Source organism: Podarcis erhardii, assembly GCF_964252035.2.
Source record: "Podarcis erhardii genome assembly, chromosome: 4".
NCBI lineage: Eukaryota > Metazoa > Chordata > Lepidosauria > Squamata > Lacertidae > Podarcis > Podarcis erhardii.
In genome coordinates this window covers 38,914,725-38,928,593 of record NC_138508.1, presented here as the reverse complement: position 1 = coordinate 38,928,593, position 13,869 = coordinate 38,914,725, and the positions used below count along the sequence as shown (strand labels likewise).

Genomic DNA, 13,869 nt, shown 5'->3' with positions numbered 1-13,869 from the left:
CAGCTCTCTATCTTCCCCCCTTCTCTCCCCACCATTTGCACTTGTTTTTCACTGACATCCTGGCCTTCTAGCTGACCTAAGTCAGCTACCAGTTCCAAATCCATTAAAATCTGTGGCTGCACTGTGAGGTGTTGGGAGAGTGAGAATGGAAGAAGCATTTTCAGATAAGAATAATAGACCTGTCTGTCAGGATCACTTGTCCAACAAAAGATAAAAGTAACAGCTCATGGAGTACTTTGTTATGTGTATGTATAATACATTTATAAATCTCTTCTTACCCTCTTATCAGAAAGAGCTTGAGCTGCAAACGCTTCCTCTCAGGGCAGGTGTTCCCACCTGCTTCAAGGAGCTGCTGTGACGTGGCCAAAAAATCCATTAATGGAAGGCTGCTTCATTTCTGCAGTGCAGTTTTAGGTGCACACACCTAATATATTTTAAAGAGTATGTCCTGAAGTGCATTTATTGCAGTGCTGCCCCCGGGCAGAAGAGATTTGTCCCCCTTTTTGTTCTCTTCATTTCAGGATACATGAGAGAAAAGACAGAGGGAAGGGGAAGGTTTGCCTCTTGGTTGCACAGCTCTCTCCTCATCACCTTCAACTGCATCCTCACCTGCTTTCCATCCTTGCAATACAATGCAGGTTACGGCTTCTTGCTCATGTCCCCCACCCCATGGCAGGACATAGGTCAGGACATGGAAGGAAATCTCATCATGCTAGAATCCATCCTGACTCACCTAATGGCAGTGGCCGGAGTGGCCCCAAACAGAATAAACCCCCATTTGGCAAAGAGACTGCAACATTCCCTGGCATGGATGTCCCATGATGGAGAAGATGTAAAACGAAAGGTCTGTAGGACCCAAGTTTCCAGGTTATTGTGTTTCTGAAGCCGATTCCCCGGTTTCATTTTAAGTCCTAAGAACATAACAATTGCTTCCCGTTATGTGATGAGAAAACAAATGCCATTCCTGCACAACGGAGTACTTTTTAAGATCCCAGTATGTGTAGTGTAAAAAAAGAAACAAACAGAAAATGAAACAGAGTAATATTTAGTGTTCAATGGGCACCCTCTATGGAAGGAATTTCTAGCATAGAGCTGAATCCAATTTTGGAAAATAGAGGAACAATGTACCATCTGTCATGGAAATATTAATTTTCAGCAAGTCAGAGCTGAGTTGCTCTATGCAAGACAGTAGAACTCAACCACTCATTTCCATGTACATAGTCATTCCATATTCCAGCCTCAGAAGTCACATAAATGGCAATCTTGGCACTTGTATTGTTTTTCTGCTTGTAGAACTTAAGCAGAAATTACCATCAGGATTGACATTTGCCTTGGGTCTTCTCTCTCCAAATGGTTCTCCATACCAGATGGTGAGAACTGTTGTATTCCTCTTTCATATGCATGAGTTTCACCTTGTTGGAGGGAGAAATTATATATCACAAGAACATCCAGGGATGCCATGTAGGTCCCATTCTGCAAAAAAAAAAAAAAAGGATTTATATTTGAGCTTTGACTAATACATCAAGGTCATCAATTCAGAAGGAAGGCTCAGACTGAAGAGGTAGCAGAATATTTTTTTTTTATTAATCTTCGGAATGCAGACCACAGCAAAACCAAATGGAACGAGTGCAAAGGAACTGGAAATGATCTGAGAGCAATAGTGCACACAGGAGAAATGTAACGTGCTCCACAATGCAAAATTAATGGTCACCTCCAAGCAATAAATATACTTGAAGTCACTTTTAAAAAGGGGAAGTGGGGGAGTTTTCATTTGCCTGGGATATGGAACCAAGCATTGCAGGATTTTCAGAAGGACGCAGATTTTGAAAGCTGTACCTGTCTATCTGCTGCAACTAATTTAGAGTAGTCCCACTAAGGACTGTTCAACCTTCAGCTTCAGAAGACTGTATTTGTTTCTTTATATTGATTTATATTAATTTTTATATTACAGTACTTTGAATGGCAGAATACTAATGAGAATCTCCACAATATTAATTATCTGATAGCTTCATTGATAGATAGATGTACTTTATATCCCTTTATCCTATAGGCTCTAAGTAGCTTTCAACAGTTTTTCCCCCCTTCTAAATGCTGATAGTTCTGTCCCCCAAAGACTAGTACATTTTATACACAATCCAGTATATTGTGCACACAGGCAACACACAAATGCTAAAGAAGTTAGCATTAGCAGCATGATGATGCAATAAGCTTGTGTCTACTATTTTAAAAATACCTGTCTACCTAGGCTCTTAGAATTCCATCATGGCTATTACTTTTTACTTTTGAAAACATTTCAAAAAACAAAAACTTGCAAGGGGGCTAGCACAGAAACTCCTGGGTCTACCACTCTGAAATGTGTCGATATTAATCCCCTGGGGGTGAGCTACTATGTCTTCAGGTTTCATGCACCTAGTGTTGAACAACACTCAAGAGTCCTGCCTTTTTTGCTTCCCAACATATGTCAATGCAAGGAGTAAAGCATTGGTTTTCCAAATATGGCTTCTGATTATTAGACGAGCAACAACCCCAAAGCCATCCATATTGGACAGTGGCCCAATTCTTTGCACCACAGCGAGCCCTGATGCAAAGGGAGGAGGGGGGCAGGGGTACCAAGAACATAAGAGAAGCTCTGCAGTATTAACCAAAGTCCCTCCCAAGGCCAGTATCCTGTATCCCACCGTGACCAACCATTGCCAGAATATATGGTGATGGGTTGGATGCAGATGGACCCTAGCTAAGTGGCAGAGCCCATAATTTGCATGCAGAATGTCCCATTTTCAGTCCTTAGCATCTCCACTTAAAATGATAGGTCGTAGGTGATAGGGCTTCCCCAAGATGATGGAGAGACATTGCTGGTCAGAACAGACTGTTGGACAAACAGCCTGATCTAATATAATGCAGCTTCCCTGCATTCCAAGATGGCTCAATTCAGTGTATGGCAGCTTCATATAACATCTTTTCACAATGCTCTGGGGACAAATGGCACCACTCAGAACTTACCTGAGTGCTCTTATAATCTTGAAGACCTCCTTCAGCCGTGGAGTCACAGGATCCACTTACCCCCATTAGTGCTGGAAAAGGCCTCACACGTGTTGTTTGGGGTGTGTGTGTGTGTGTGTGTGTGTGTGTGTGTGTGTGTGTGTTTTCCCTTCCTGTCTGAATTCACCCAAAGCTTGGCACTGAGGGATTCAAGTGTCTGGAAAGCAAGCCTTATGAGGAAAAACAGTTCTGAATTCAAGGGGACTCAATCTATTGCTCAGCAGCACACTGATGCGTGTGGGTTTGTTTGCTCTTTATATTGGAAAAAAATATCTGATAAATCATCATCATCAGCGAAGTGAAAGGAAAACAATCAGTGGCAGCACATAGTCCAAACTGTGGCAGGTATCCCCAGGTGTCAGGTGTCATTGCTGTTGTCCCACATGCTTCAATTAAATATCAAGTCTCTTTCCCCATTAATATGTGCTTCCTGATCTGCAAACACAGTCACATCTGTTAGGCTTTATTTCAGGAATGTGATAAATAAAGCAAATGCTAATGAAAAACCTGTGTATGTTTTTCTGCTAAACCATTCACATGTAAGAATTCTAGGATTTATATAATCTCCAGTGATTAATAGCATCTCCTCCTTTGTTATGTGCCTCTTTGTCGAATCAAAGCCCTTCCATTACTTGCTTGTCACTGGGAGGAGGGAATGAGGGATGCACTGAATCGAACCTTCTTTCAGTTAGGCCACATATACACTAAAGACTGAAAGAAGTATAGTATTAATTTTCTCTCCCCAGGGAAGCTTGGGAGATGTAGTTCTGTGGACTAAGGATATTTCACAGATAATTCTTATCATTCTCACCAGGGTCCCCCCCTCCAAGTCCTGCTATATCAATTGTTTTGATTTAAGATGCCAGAGCAGAGAGGGACATTACCATGCACACAGCCACCCGTCAGCTGCACCACTGTGCTTATTAGGAGGGAGAGGTCAGCACAGTGAACACACAGCAGCAGAACCTATCAGCGGCTTGCGCCTCTGGGCTTCCACTGCACTGACCTCCTAGCCATCTCGTCCTTTCCTTTCCAGTAAGCACAGTAACATGGTTGACTAGGGGTTAGGTGTGCAGCACAACTCCTCTCCACCAGCTGCCTCTGGTCCTGAGACTTTCTGCATGTAAAGCATGTTGTTATGCAGTGCTGCAAGCCCTAACTTTCAAGATCCTGTAAACCAACCCTAAAAATCAACAAACAAAAAGAGCAGATAATGATATTTAACCAACAAACAATGTTTAGATCCAGCACAGCATAATAGAGAGAATATATATAATATACAAAACAGGGGTTTTATTTAAAAAAAAAAAAAAACCAGAAAGATGCTAGCCCTATTCTGGTGTTCATCCTCTGGGTTACATCGCTATTTGCAGTGTCACCCTTCCCTGCGCAGCAGGTATAGCTAAGGTTTGATAAAGAAACTCAGGCAGACACCGAGCTGGATTAAAAATGGCAACAACTTTATTGATTACAGATGTAGATAGAATTTTGGCTCAGGCATTTGGTGTATATCTGTTCTAGCTTCCTGCTGGAGGGCTGAAACTTAGGGTGATGCCAAGAATTAGGGCCTCCCCGTGATGCCAATCTACCAAGGTGGCCCTCCAAAGACTGTCACTGGATGTTTTATGGCCACCATTTGGCTTCTGGACAGAGACTTCCACTGAGATTCCTCTAAGGAGTACCCTGACTACACTGCTGGTTCATGACAGGATGAGGCACCACTTCACTCAAAAGCTTAATGACTAGGATTCCACTCAGTGACTCAACCACCAAAAGTTGTGGTGTTTCGCTATGTGTAAACCAAAACCTCCAGACAGACCAGTTTGTCTGCAGGCAAATACCTTCCTGGCCACCACTGGCCACCATAGCAAGGTTGGGCAATAAAGGAAGCAAAACCATGGTTAAACAAGGAACCTAGGAAGCAAAATAGGGTTAAATTTTATAACAAAAGCCTTGACTTTGAATGCAATAAAAGGCTAATGATGCACAATTACAGGAGTATGAAAGTGAGGGAGTCAGGTGCAGATGGATTTTATGCATTGCTGGTTGACCGCTGTGGCCGTGGCCAATACGCAGTCCACCAGCAAGGCTCTATTCACTGGTGGGCCCCTGGTTGGCTCCGCCCATCACTATACAGAACCCTAATTTCCAAGGCTTTCACATTGCACAGAGAGCAAACACAAGTAGAGCTGGCCCCCTGCTGCAGATAGTCACCCTTTAATTCATGGAGGGTGATGGAAAGATGATGAGAGACAAAGCTGTCACCCTTGCCTTCCCACTCTTCTATACTGGTTGACCCCAGAAGATGAACATCTCAAAAGAGCTCAGAGCTATTCTATTCAGACAGATCATGTCTATCCAGTTTTGTACATATTTGAGAGGTGAGGAAGGAAACACTTGTTCCATTTTGATTACAGAGAATGTGGCACAATGTACAATATTTATAAAGGTGAATTCAGAAGTCACAGAAGATTTCTTACTTGCTGTCATGCTCTTTATTCATGACTGTTTACTCCTGTTCCTTTAGCAAACTATATTGACTTGCTTTTAACCACTAAAAGTATATAAAAATTCCAACCTCAGGTTCTTTCCTTTTTTAAAAAAAATATATATCCCAAAAGTATTCAGAAGAACACTTTGTTTCATGCTGTAGTTGCTTCTATTGAATATTTCACTCTGGCAGTAAAAATAATATTTCATATTTTCCTGGGCATCTTTGTAAAAGTCTTGTAAAAAAAGAAAATTAGAAAAATATTGCACAAATTCTCCTGCAATGTGTTCATAGAGCAAGTTCAGTGACCATGACAGCCAAGCACCAAGACTTGCATTTACAGGGGGTGGGGAGTAAAGTGAGGAAGACCCTTAATGAAACCTGCAAGGCCAACCTCTGCTTTCCCTTAATTTTAGTCGTATTAGGATCCCACTATCCTTCTTTACAAAATCCAGCAACTAAAGGGCACCAATGAATGGTAGGAAAGCCTCTAATCTGAAGATCACTGACAATGCAGGAATGTCTGAGGAAACTATTCAGATGTTCTAACCACTACACCAGACTGGTTTCCCTCCCCCAGTTCCAATAATTACGCTATCCAGTTACCTTGGTTCTGTTTCCTTACTCGTTACTTCTTCTCAATGCTTCTAACTGAGCCCTGGTTGGACCTCAATAAGCTCCTTTTCAGATTATCATGCACATCCATCCCTAGGCATTCTAGAGTCTTCATCAACCCTTTCACCTTGCTGTTGCCCTCAGCTCTCCTCCCAGCCTTTTCCCTTAGGCCTCATCTTTCCAGTCAAAGGCCATCTCTACATGGAGGGTTGGTTTACTTTATCTTCAAGCAGCTGTCCAAAAAGAAGGGGCTAGATTCACTTGATTTGTATATCATTATACAATGCATATTCCCTGGTGGAGCTGATGGGGGGAAATTGGTACCCAGCCCTTCTGAAGAACTGAAAGAGAAAGAAATGTGGTGCTTCCTGTGCCACACAGATCGTTCTTCATGATTGAGTGGTCTGTTTTGAAAGAAACTGGTACACTTGCAAGTGCCAGAGAAAATATATATACACAAAAGAGCTGTTAGTATATATAGGAAGAAAGATACAGAGAGAAATATATCACCCACTATGAATGATGAGTGGCATTTCATGCCACAAGTGACTTCGACTGAATCGCTAGAACACAAAAGCAGCAGCCTGCAAGGGACTCATTAGGTGCGCAGAAAAGGAGCAGCCTTAGGTACTCCAGGACAAGAAAATATGGACAAAAGTTGACTCTTGGGGATGGAAATATGTCACCAGCTTTTAAGAGACTCATTGTGCAAACTGCTTAATTTTAACTGATGATCTGACAAATTTGTTACTTGCCCTTCATTGCAAAGCAATATCAGAGCGGGGAGCATAAAACACACACACATTTGTGGAGTCAATCTGGTGCTCCCCATGGTGCATTTGCACTGCACTGCACCAACCTCCCCACAGTCTCCTTCCTTCCCATCTGGTAAGCAGCAGAGTCCCATCCAGCAACCAGCTTCTGCTCGTATTACAACCAGGAAGTTAAAACACAATCACAACAGACACCAATGCCCATCAAATGCCTAAATAAATAGATGCCCTCTTCAGCTTTCATCTAAATGTGACAAGGAATGGAGCCATCCATATTTTAGATGGGAGAGAATTCCACAGTTGGGGCACCACCAGTGAGGAGGAGGATGCCAGTCAGCATTAAATTTTAATATGCTAATTCATATTTATAGCACATTCAGAAATAGTGCCTGTAACTTTAATAGAAAACATCTCAACAAAGTGGGGAGGACTCTGAGCAGCTGACTTCTTTGCCTTCAGCCCAGCTGACTTCAGTCTGCTGTCTAGGCTGATGTGCAAATTAGAGGCCCCTGCTCACTGGACTTGGACAAGAAGGAAGCTGGGTATGTTCAGTGTGGAAAAGAGGTGATATGATAGCCATCTTCAAATATCTGAAGGACTGTCACATGAAAGATGGACTAATGGATTCAAATTACAAGAAAGAAGATTCTGACTAAACATTTGGAAGAAATTTCTGACTGTGGAACCGACTATCTAGGAAGGTGGTAGACTCTCCTTCACTGGAAATTTTTAAAAAAGTATTTGGAGGGGATAAACAGTATTTGGATTGCCATATATCAGGGATTCTTTAACTGTGATTCCATCATTGCAAGGGGTTGGACTAGATGACACTCAGGGTCCCTTCAAACTTTATGTTTCTATAGTTCTAGGATAGTACTTCAGATGACTTCTTCAGGAGAGGGTTGTTCTCTGACAACCCTGCAAATGAGGACTATCCTTGGTAGAACAGGAGTCATGGTCATCGTACATCAGGCGATATCTTAAACTTCTTGCTTCTATGCATTGGAGGAAGATGGTGTTTTGCTGAGTGCTCTTCACCTAATAAAAATACATTATGGAGTGTCGCTAGGATTTATCCAAGGCCAGTAGCACACATTCTTCATTTCCTCAAGTGGTGAAAAATCCAGTAGTAATATTAAAAGGTTTAGTATCCTTTAGATGAGATAACACTGGAGACTTGCAGTATTTGTTTTATTTGCAAATATGCAAACTAGCCCTACTGAAATTAATCAGGCAGTAGTAGACAGCTTGATGGAATAGTACAGTGAGTTCAGCATGGTGCAAATGTGCCAGCTGGAACACTGGATTGGCTTTGCTGGTGTCTTTGCACTGTGCCAACCTTGCAGCCACCTCGCCCCTTTCCCTTCAACACCCCAGTTTGCAGCAGCAGCAGCTCAGTCAGAGGGTGGTCAAGTGAGCAGCACAGCCCTTCTAATGCCATCTACTACTCATGCAGAATCCTAGTGGCAGGTAGAAGAGCTTCTGTTCCTTCTCACATTGGCTTCCTTAAGAGAGCTTCCGCATTCTTGAGATGTTTAATCTCTGGCCTAATCACAGCTTGCTCATTCTCTTTTTCTGCCTTCCAGTTCAAGCTGCAAACTACCTCTAAACTGATTACCTGCCCTTCCCCTCACCTGTAGGGTGTCTCCTTCCAAAGGCTGGGGAGAGAGATTTCCCTTTCAGGAAGGAACATTTAGCATACTTTGATCCAGTCCCTGATTAACTATGAAGGGAAACATCAACCAGTCAGCTTCACAAAGGGTGGTTCCTCAGCATACAAATCAGGATCTATTTAATAGAACCACACTAATCAAAATACTTCCATTTTCTTTTGAAGAGACAGCTTCCCCCAATTATATTATGGTGATTTCTCAGCCCATTTATTATTGTCATTTAGATTTTAGAAATGGAAAACACATCAACCTACAATTCAACCATTTCTGTAAAAAGATGATGCCGTCGAGAAGGAAATAGTGTTAGTGCTCCCTCTAGTGAACTGTGCCTGGGCACAGAACTGTTGTCACTGTTCATGATATTCAAGTGTGCTTTTTTATTAACCCAAAGTTTGTTTGTTTTTTATCTTGGTGAATACAGTCATTATGGGGAGAGAATATTTCCAGTCTCCAGAGAAACTTAGGTCTCATTGGGGTGATGTGAACACATTTTCTATGTTTCTAGAAGATATTGCTCTTTTCCATTCGTAAAGATATGGCCTGAAAGCACATGAGGCAGCCACCTTGGTGGAGCTAAATAGGTGCTGGGTCTTCTCGGTGCCTGGATAGAAGACCTCCTGGGAGTCTCATATATGGCCCTTTCAGTCCCACAAAGGGAGAAAGGCAGGACATGCATGTTCATAATAAATATATAAAACCAACTGAGCCACCAAATAGCTCCACAGCCTTGGCATGTTGGGAAGCAGTGATCAGCCCACCTGTCCTGGCCTTTATTTAGAATTGTATATGGCTACATGCAGGACTGATAAAGAGGTGATTTTTTAAAGCACTTTGTATGATCAAGCTGCTATGGAAAGTGTACACTTTAAGGGCCTCTATAAATACTTTATGCACTTGATAGTATATTAATTTATTAATTGCTATGGGCCAGAATCAGCTAAGTTGTTGCGCTAGCAAAAGCCAGTGCAATGAGTCCTGCTAGTACTATGGGACTTGCCCCTCTTCTCCCCTCACACACCTCCTGCCCCCTGCCCAAATCTCCTCAGCAGAACCCCCAGAACAGCACATGGTAGAGGTGGAGGAGAAGGGGAGATCATTCTACCTGGCAAGTAGAAATGCTTGTGCTGATGGAACAATTGTTTTACTGCTGTGCTGAAATCCATCCCATGTAATATATGATCAATGATATGCTTTCATGATCAATAGTTCATTTCATGATGGCTTTAAAATGTTATGATGTTCTGATAATCAAGCAGAGTGATTGGTTGGATTGCTGTACTTGAAATGATTTAGTATTTGGCTCTTATTGTAATGATGTATTCATTAGCATTTTGGGGAGTTGCTTTCAGTATATTTAAATAAATAAACCGAACTATTTCCCCTAAAGCAGGGATGAGGAATCTTTGGCCTTCCAGGTGTTTCTGGAATACAACTCCCATCATCCCTGATTGTGGGCCATGCTTACTGGGACTGATAGGAGTTGGAGTCCAGAAACATCTGGAAGGCCATAGCTTCCTCATCTCTACTCCAAACATCAGAAAATAACTAGGTGTCCGCCCTCCCCCCCAGTCTAGTTACAATCCTTTTCAAGCTTCACTCCATTGAAAGAATGGCATGACAGGGTCTGAATCCTTTCTTCAAATTCTCCTATTAATCACTATCATTGACCACCCACCTCTGAAACCATTTTACCTGGCTGTTTGTCTGTAACACTAGTAGCAGTAGCAGCACCAGAAGAACTCTCTCCCTTTCCCTTTCCTGGATGGTTGATGCTGAGATGGAAACAGAGGCAGCGTCCCTCCCTCTCTCCCTGCCACCTGAGTTAGTTCAGCGGTGATCTATCTGCCAGGGATGGAGGGAAAGGCTTACTTGTTTGCTCTCCACAACCACAGACACTGCAGTTCCATAAGGTTAATAGTGAAGTGGAGCTCTGGGTGATTCTGCATGGATAAAAGTAAGTACGTCTTCACACACAGCACATTGTTAAACTATGGAACTTGCTCCCATGAGGCAGTGATGGCCACCAACTTGGGTGGCTTTAGAAGAGGACTGGACAAATTCATGGAGGACAAGGCTTTCAATGGCTCATAGCCACAGTAGCTGTACTCTGGCTCCATGGTCAGAGGCAGTAACGCTTCTGAATAGCAATTGCTGGAATCCTCTGGAAAGGAAAGTGCTCTTGTGCTTGGGTCCAGCTTGCCACTTTCCCACAGGTATATTGTATATGGCCACTTTGAGAAGAGAATGCCAGACTAGATGGGTCTGCAGGCTCATCTCATGTGAAGAAAGGGTCAAGGGTTGAGTGAATAAATTAGTAAATTAGTTGGTGGTGAGTAGGATGGAGTTCTTCTGCGGCTCAGATTACAATGTGAGCCAAACTGTTGAGTGTCATATAATTCTCACCTCAGATTGAAAGCAAGCACCACAAGGAACCCTGAATGTTGAGCAGAGCTCTGGTTGGAGATATTCAGTGACTCAGCTGTTTGCATCTCTTTTGCCTTCTTAAAGACGGTGTCTGCAGTATTATCATTAGCATTCAGTTTAATAACTGAAGCACAGGACTGTTGCTGAAAATAGACTCTAGTAATAAGTCCGGAACCTGTGGATACACCTGGATGATAGATCTGTCAATGTTTATTAGCTGTTATACCTAAGTGGAACTTCAGAAGCAGTTTAGTCTAAATACCTGATGATGATTGCCGTGAAAATTTCTGAAGGCTCTTTACCAAGATTAAAAACAACACAGTCCTTGCTTGCAGACTTCCAATATAACAATCTAATCCAATCTAAAAGACATGATTGCGGCGGTATATGGGGAAGTAGCATGAAAACAATCAAATCCAGGTACTAATACTTCTATAAATGTTTAACAACCAACACAATGCCCACTGGGGGATGTGTCTCTCAGAGAGAAGGAGCCAAATACCACGTGTCTTGGGGACAGTCAAGATGAAGAGTTGCTGCCTTCATGGCCTCTGATGACCTACCCCAAAGTCATCTGGCTGCCTGCTGAGCACTGTCAGAATGCTGGGCTATAAGACCTTGTTTTCTCCTCTGAACTGAGTTCCAGATGCAGCCCACAAAGATTTGCATAGCAGGGAGGACACTCCATGTGCCTGTCAAGAAAGTCGGGATGAAAGATGATGCAAAAGTCAGATAATAATTCTGATTTCTAGTAAAGATCTGTGAACATTTAAGGGCATTAAAAAAATGTCCAGTAGCACCTTAGAGACCAACTAAGATTGTTCTGGGTATAAGCTTTCGTGTGCATGGACACTTTTTCAGATACCAGGTACCTCTCCATATCTGAAGAAGTGTGCATGCACACAAAAGCTTATACCCAGAACAATCTGAGTTGGTCTCTAAGATGCTACTGGACAATTTTTTTATTTATTTCGACTGCGTCCTGAATTTAAGGGCATATTTGACCAACTCAAAACTGGAGCATTTCAAAAGCTTTGAGGGTTGATCTAATAAACCATATTCTCCAGCCAAGATGGCCCAAGCGATGGGAGTTGTTGGGAGAAGAGTCCTAATGTCTCTGAGCTGCCTCTTACAGATTTGCAGCCTCAAATGTATTTTTTTATTATTTAAAAAAATCTATCAATTTGAGCAGACAGTTTGAAGCTTTACAGTTCATTTGTTCCATTCACATTCCACCCTAGAACTAAGTTAAATACACAATAAATCAACACAAGCCTTTTTTGTTGTTGTTTCTTCCAATTTCTCAGAAAAAGGATTACCAGCAAAGCCCTAGATTTGCCTATTTCGGTGATTGCTCAAGAATGTCTTACATTTGTTTACAGAAGTTGTTTCATTTTTTTACTGCATGTACAATTAAATTATATTTGAATCCGGAAAAGACTTCCCCCCTCCCCCCCCATTTGCTGTATCAGTTGTGCATTAAAAATAGAGTGACTATGTTTCAAAGGGGTTAAAATATATATTTTCAGGAAAAGTGACAATAAGAACTGCATGACAGGTAGGGACACAGGAAGCTGTCGTATACCGAGCCTTGCCATTGGTTCATCTGGCTCAGTATGGTCTACATTGACTGGTAGTGGCTCTCCAGGATTTCAGACAGGAGTCTTCCCAGTCCTACTGGGAGATGCTGGAAATTGAAACTGGGACTTGTGCATTCAATGGCAAATGCTTTCCTACCAGCTCTTCCCCACAGTGAGGGGAGATAATGGTGGCTGAGCTGTTTTTAAAGTAATGCTTTGGTTGATCTTTTAAAAGACTATTCAGAATTCAGATCTTTCCTTTTTAGCTTTACTAATCACATTTACTGAACCTGCAACGTTTTATGGGAATTTTATTTTAAATTGAAAAACAGGCTAGAGTAGTCTGATACCTATAAGACGAGTGGCAGAAAACCTGTGAAAGGAACACTCTACACTGCAATCTTTTGCTGCAGGTCCCACTTTTAGATATCATGCAGATCTAATATTCACACTATGTTTGCGCAGCTTGATTTTCACTGTGAATGATGCCTTATATTAAACGCAAATTAAACTTGCAATGCATGGTAACTTAAAACTGGCGCCGTTGTATGTTTGCTTAAAAGAAAGGTCACCCAAGAAAGTACCGTAAATAGATATCAGAAGTGAGCACTAGTCAGACCCAATGCAAATTAAGCCTTGGTCACAATTTGACAGCTGAGCTGCTACTTATTATGCTTATGGTTGCAGGATAGGAACTCACGAATCAAAGAAATACTAAGCTGGACTCCTAGGGGCCAGTAAACGGATTCTGTGTCCCTTCTACATAGCTGGGAAGTTCTGGGTGTATTTTCAAATCAGCCCTCTTTGCATACCCAGCTCTTCAGATGAGTTTAGAGATAACATTTGAATGAAGAATTTGGAATGTAATGTTGGCTTCAATACAGATTTTTTGGCGATCACTTCTTCTTTGGTGATCACTCATAGCCGAGTAAGACTGTCTTCCATAAACATGGTTTTAACAATGAATCCATAAGTAACTGTGGAAGCCAATTCTTGATCCACACATCCTTCCACAGTGGGGACATTGGTTTCCACGCAGGAGCTGATCATGGTGTGGATTTCACGGTGTGGATTTGCCAAGCGTGCCTTCCTCCTAGCACATTTCTCCCTTGCGTCCTGAGTTCGAGTGTCTTCAAAGCCCATCACACCTTTGGTAAAGGCTGTTCTCCACACCCTGAATTGCAATTTGCCTAACTAAGACCATAAGAAGAGCTTTTTGCATTAGGCCATGCACTATACCACATCTGGGTTAGGATATGGACAGGGTTGCCAGA

The 13,869-nt window shown here is 42.2% G+C and overlaps 1 long non-coding RNA gene across 1 annotated transcript; it reads right to left on the bottom strand.

Moving 5' to 3' along the window:
- Positions 1 to 1,029: 1,029 nt before the first annotated feature.
- On the bottom strand, positions 1,030 to 11,704 carry LOC309340333. Its single transcript, XR_014155941.1, has 2 exons — positions 11,579 to 11,704; positions 1,030 to 1,473 (listed from the first exon to the last, which is right to left on the bottom strand). It is a non-coding gene; the product is annotated as an uncharacterized lncRNA (long non-coding RNA).
- Positions 11,705 to 13,869: the final 2,165 nt, after the last annotated feature.